Here is a 6,979-nt window from a genome sequence, read left to right on the forward strand (position 1 = left end):
AAAAAAAAAAGAAAAATAGTAAAAAATATAAAGCAGATCCTTATGACACATAATATGTCTCATAAGTATCTTTTTTGTATTATTTTAATCATTAATGACAGGGGAGGCTCTGTCTCCCCTGCCTCCCCTGGCTGCACGTTCCTGCCTATAGAAGCACATTACTTCTCTAAGAATGAGACGTTAAATAATTTAGCTATGCTCCCTTTGGTTACCCTTACTAACATCTCTAACTAAATTTTCAAGTATTGCTTAAGCATTTCTTAGAATGACATAACATGAAAATAAGAAAGCTGAATGTGACTCCTTAAGAAGCCATATTATCAAAATATATAAATTAATGATAAATCATATATAAAATTGAAAAAAAAAATCAACCAGTTCAATTTAATAATGTTGCATTATTCAACCAAAACTAAATCATCAAAGATAAATTCACTTAAAGTGAACAAATATATAAAGAACAGAAGCATTCAAACTGTACATCTAATCATAGTAAATTACCATTGATCATAAATATAAAGAGGTCTGATTGATCTAACTGAGAAGTCATGATTAATAACTCCCAACATAGATGAAACAAAGCTCCACAAAGGTTTGATTGTTCCAAATGATATAGTTACATAACAAACATTGCATATATTTCTATGTGATTAGGACAACTGTACCTTTACATAGCAGATGGCCACCTGATAATGAAAGCCGAATGGCTCACTTGTAATTAATCAGTACACTAAGGGTTTTCCACTAGGCTGCTGGCAATGTAAAAAGTTCTCAAAGTGGATATATAGAAGCAATTCAACCCAATCAGTATATTCAATTTTAATTCAGGTCCCCTCCATTTGTACTGTACCTGCAATGCTAATCACTGACGCGTTTCATTTCTCCAGGAGAAATACATGCATGATACTCAATGTATATATATCTAGCCAATCATAGCAGCTCAACATTTTTCATTACATAAATAAATCTGTCATTTCGAAAGTTACTATTATAAATTAAACATTTAGAGAGAAATCATCACACAATAGATTCCCAAATAAACATAAATTTGCTTCTACTACAGACCAAAAACCATAGACAAGCTCAGTTGCTTTATTATTACAGGAAAGAAAACAAATGCTCTCATCATACATACACAAGGTTTTCTAAACATTTTTATTAAATTAGATATTGACGTGGAACCCCATGTTTTGGTTCTAATTCATCATCGTGTTTTGGTTTTGGCAAAACTACCCGAGTGTTTAGGTTCGGATTGATTAGTTTTTTAATTCCTTAAAAATCGATTAATAAAATCAATTAAATTTTTTTTATAAAACAGCTAAAATCATGAAATTTGGACCTGTGTACATGCAATCTAAACCCGAGTTCGATTTTTAAATACGAGTTCCAAACTAACTATAGAACCGAACAAGACTTGGTCAGACTTGAACCCCAAAGTGATTGCTAACTGGGACTCGATTTGACTCGGATCCCCTAAATTCAGGTGTGTTCATATTTCAGTAAACTAAACCACACATCTGTAATTTGAATAAACTAATAAGAGTACCATAACTTGTTCACCTGGGCTTATTATCTCTTCTTCTGATTTCTATTCAGCCTGAAACAATGCAGTTTAGTCTAACAACTATTTTGAAATATGTATATGAAGACAGAGTGCAGATCTGCATACTCATTACATTACAGGTGCAAAAAACATAACAATTACTATAGCAGACACAGGGGTCTATTTACTAAGCAGTGTTAGACAGAGTGAAAAGTGATAAGATGCCAGCCAATCAGCTCCCAACTGTCATTTTTCAAACACAGCCTGTGAGATGACAGTTGGGAGCTGATTGGCTGGCACCTTATCACTTTCTTATCACTTTTCACTCTGTCTCCTAACACTGCTTAGTAAACAGACCCCACATTGTCCTTCAGAGAAAAGGATCTGGCATGACCTAAAAAGGCGAAAGAGGCCCATACATTTATGCTGCGATTCCCCATTCTGCCAATCTGATCGATGATTGGCGATCCGTTGGTGGATCGGAAAAAAAGCATGTTAAAAATCTCCGAATTGCCAATCTCAAGCATTTTTTGGTTGGGATTTGCCAAATTGGGGAAATCCAACATGCTGGGCTTCTCCAATACCCTGAGCCAGCTGTCGGCACAACAGGGAAATCTCCCAATCTATTTTAGATGTATGCGGGCCTAACCAATAGCATTCACATAGCTAATGTGTAGGAATACACAGCCTGTGTGCCTTTATCCTGCCCACAGGTCTGCACACCTGCTAACAATGCATTGTAGTGAGTTCTGTACTGAAGGGGTTTCTATTACTCTCACTTGCCTCTGTGCTAGCTCACTGTGTGGCATCTCAAGACTTATGAGGTTAAGTGATGTGGTTAGGTGCAGTGGTAAAGTAGGAGTAATCTAGAAATTTACTATGCAAACTTGTCTACTCTCCAGGGATGCCTGGAAGAGTGGGCAGGTCTCCCACCCACCAACCGTCCGTGGCCGCCCACTTCAAGATGACGTTATGCTGAATTGCGTCATCATGGCACCACCCCCCACTTTACAATGCCGGTAATCTCAGCATTGTATAGCAGGGGTTGTGTCATGATAACATGAACACACCATTATGGCCCCCACTTGGCAACGTCACGCCTCCCGCATCGCCAACCTGGCTGCCCCCTCCAGGAGAATCTCAACAAGTCTCTCCTGGGGCCCTCTAATAGGGGCTCAAAATAGGTAAAAAATTGTGTATTTTTGTACCACTCTTCTTATATATCGCAATTATGGAATAATTTACAATATGTATATTTGTTAATTCAAGTTTACATTAGTGGGCAATAAGGTAACTTTCACCATACATTCACTGCATTTAACATGCAAAAATACAAGTTGTGGTATTTAAACTTTAGCTCCTAATAACAGTGAGGAATATAAATGGAGAAATCACATACCCTTGCATCAGCTGAGTGAAAGTTTATTTACATTTGTTGTGTAGCTAAGAATGAATTTTCTACTAAATTTGGCTAAAAGTAACTGGCTGCAGTGTCCTTCAGTGGAATAGGAAGTCTGCTGTGATCTCAAATAGGTTGGTTCTCAAAACATACATTTATAGTTGTTTGTAAATGTCACTAGAAGCTCTCATACATAAACAAACTAGTATTTTATGCTCAGAGAAACTTCAAGGGACCCACTTAGTGTTAGGGTTAACAGAAGGATCCTTAACTTAAATGATTGATCCAAACCTGCACAAACATATGTTTCTACCATTGAGATCAAGGGCGTAACTAAAACATTGTGCTTCTAGAGAGACATCTCGGTCCGGAGCTTTTTATAATATCACCAACTGAATAAACAAACTATACCCATTTCACACATAGGGGGTGATTCAGCAGAGGACGGAATTGCAAAACCACACAGAAGCAGCTTTGCAATTCCATCCTTGCAAATATGCAAATGCAGCATGAGGTGTCTGACACCCTCTGCAGCATTTGCGATCCCAGCACTGCGACCAACAGTGGACGGCGCCCGCCAGCGGAGTAAGCCTCAGCTGACACAGACTGGCCAGGAAGCTGAATCCGTGGATGAAGATCCTGGCCTTGCCACTCCTGGAAAATTGTGTGACACGCCCTCGTTTCCGGGAATGCCGGCCGTCCCCGCCCCGTAAATGCCTCTGACTGTCGATTTGGCAGCGGTATAGCACGGGCTGCGTGCGATTAACACATTAATGCGATATTATCACATCAATGTGATATATAATGATGTTTTGTAGCCATTCATGTACACTTACCTATCCAGCGTCTTCGTGCGGTAACTGGCCTATCCACGATCCCTAGAAGCAGTGAGAAGACAGACATATCAGGAGCCCGATAAACCCTCTTCCCATTGCACAAGTGCCGGCGTCTGAGAGCAGCAGGTCATGTCAGACCTGCTGCAAAGGACACTGGGCTAAAGGGGAAGGAACCAGGACCAGGTGCAGGGCAGAGTGCAGGGAAGAAGTCAACTTTCCTGCTCTTTTCATTTTGCAGCACAGATTACGCCATCCTGAGATGGCACAATCTGTACACTGCAGAGGAAAGGTAAGCAGAGCTTTCCGTTCTTTTATGAATTGCACTCATCATACAAAAGTATGGTGATGCGATTCATCCACGGAGCAGGGGAGCCGTTGGAGAAGTAGTGAGCTCCTCCACAGTAACTGGCTCTGTGAATAGCAGTAAGCAGAGAAAAGCCCTGTTTACAGCAAAAACAGGGCTTGTCTCTGCTTTATGAATAGACCTCTAATGCTGTGTACCATCCAGTCATTAACTTCACCATTCAGCAGGTACAGCAATATGCTCGGCCAATGGGGAGGAGAACAGTGGGAATGTAGGAGGAGCTGTGGCAGGCATACACAAGGCTTTTGTCTTCCTCTGTAAAATGCTGCTGTGCCGCTCTTGGCTCTCAGACAAACTCCAAATCATTCAGTAGTATTGGTCTGGCTTGCCCAGTCTGCCTATTGCTGCAACTGCATGAGGTGAGGAGCATGGGGGAGGCAGGGCCTGAAGTCAGACAAGGGGGGAGGCGGGACCTTGAGGTGGCCGAGGGGTGAGGTCAGCCCTGTAGGTGGCCGTGGGTGGGGGGCAATAGGTGGGCCCTGGAGGTGATCCGGGAACCAAAGCAAGTGCTATGTCCCTGATTCAGATCCTTCCTTTGTGTACAATTTTTTTTAACTCCCATGGAGCTGTAGGGGAGTCACACAAACTAACTAGAAACCTAAAATGCTATTTCAAAAAAATATATTTTGAAAAAGTTTGAAAAAGGTTTTATTGGTTTTTAGTATATAACATGCAGTGAGTAGTTATTGCTTAGAAGCATTCTCCAATCATCACCCATTAATCCATTTTAGAAAGTTTAAACATTTTCATTAGTTAAAACATTCAGTTATAAATTACATTTATTCTGTAAGTTGATAAAACATCAAATTGTCCAGCACATTAAAACGTTACAGTACATTCCATTCAATGATACATTCACTGAGCTCAGCATTACTTTGACCATAGACCAAACTAATCCATAAATACAAAGTCATTCTGCCACAACATGTCCTATCTCCTGATGTAATGTGTCACAGACTAATAAGCACTAATATCTGCGTTTTTCTCCAAAATAGGCAATTGTTTTGTTTACCAAGATGATTACCGAGGGGAAATCCACTGCAGGCAAAGGAGAACGAAGGCAACAAAATGCTAACATTTTATATGGACGTACGCATATTTCCGTGTGCAAACTTAGTAGGGAAAAGAAAAGTGATTTATGGCTGGCTCTAAATAAACCGCATTGTCTATTTATGTGCACAGATCCACAAGTTCCTTTTACAAGTTATTGTGCAAATATAGGCACATGATGCCGTCTCACACTTTGTCACCCACCTTTGCAATCGGCTCTTGCTGCCTGTGCTGTTCCCAGCCTACACTGTTTTTGAAGCTATGGACAAAGCTAATATCAAAGAAACACTAATCAAAGTGTATAATAAATGTAGGAAATATGTAAAGAATTTCATTGTCACTTTGCAAACAACTCAAGCATTGCAATCAGCTAAATTATAAAGGATAGAATAATTATATTTGTATATCCAGTATATACAGTATATTTACAGTATATGTTTCACAATCTTAGATATGAGATAAGCAGGCAAAGTTCCAGCAATACAATCAAGTTCTGTTTTTTTGCATTATCTTTCTTGTGAATGGCATTCAGCACTGTACTCAGAGACGGACTGGGGCTGCTAAGCAAAAGGGGTGTGGCCTTGTCTCAAAGGGGCATGGCCTCATCTCACAGGGCGTATCGCAAATCGCGGGGGCGTGGCATTGCGTCATGCCCCATCTTTCAGTATCCCCGGCTGAGCAGAGTGCCGGGAGGCGGAGCTGCACGGCCGGGGTTTGACACCAGATCGGCCCTTCTGGCACTTGCCAGAAGTGCCAGATGGTGGGCAGTCCGTCCCTGACTGCACTGTACATGTAAATTCCTAATTTCCCGTCATTTATAGTCAATGAATACAGCCAGGATGATGGCCGTGTCCGTATATTGTTTGATCATGTGGTTGATCAGCTTTAAGGGAGGCAGCAGTGATGTTAGAGAGAGGAGGGGGCAGTGTGCAGTCTCCGTATGGTCACTCTGCTCTCACCAGTGCATGGCCAAGTAGACTCTGGCTCTGGGTCAGAGTCTACTGCGCCTGTGCAGCAGAGAAGTAAGTATAGTCTATAGGTGCACGCTGTGCGATGTGCCATTCTCCCCTCCCTGCACACCCTGCACCCATTACACATACACCCATGAAGAGAGGAACAAAACATATAGGTGAAATACATAGGGCTCAATCCAATTATTCACAAATCCCCTCTCGGTGTGAGTATGTATGCCACACTTACTGTACCACCCGACTGGCACATTTTTTTTCCGCAGCCCCGTAGGGGTGAGATCGGGCTGCGAGGGAGGCGAATTGTGACCAGTCCTATATAGCTTGTTTACTCCTTTTTCTTCATTTACTGTCAATAGTGCTTTATTTTTCATGATATTATATTACTAATATACAGTAGTTTACATATCTGCTAATGTAGCACCTTATAACATTGGAACTGTTATACAGTGTAGCGTTCCACATACATTAAATATTATGTAGATGTGATGTTTCATCTTGTGTGTTACTTGGATGTTATTCCCCCCTCTTGTGCTTTTGTGGTATTAAAAACACAAAATCTGCTCTGTATATATAATTATTGCAGCATCAGAGGTAGCAAGGGTTCCAGCTATCCTACATTCTTTAAAACTAGTGTCAAAATGTTATTAAACATTGTGTTTTGTATTATATAACTCTTAGAAATTATTGCCATACAGTAAAATAAGCAATGTACTGTACCATTAGGGGCAGAGGGAGACGTTTCATGGGGTGTATGAAATCATGTACAAATAACACAACGTAGTTTTACCCATGGGCAGAAGGAAAAGACATAAGAAA

Source organism: Taudactylus pleione, unplaced genomic scaffold, assembly GCF_031769625.1.
Source record: "Taudactylus pleione unplaced genomic scaffold, aTauple2 ptg000815l, whole genome shotgun sequence".
Taxonomy (NCBI): domain Eukaryota; kingdom Metazoa; phylum Chordata; class Amphibia; order Anura; family Myobatrachidae; genus Taudactylus; species Taudactylus pleione.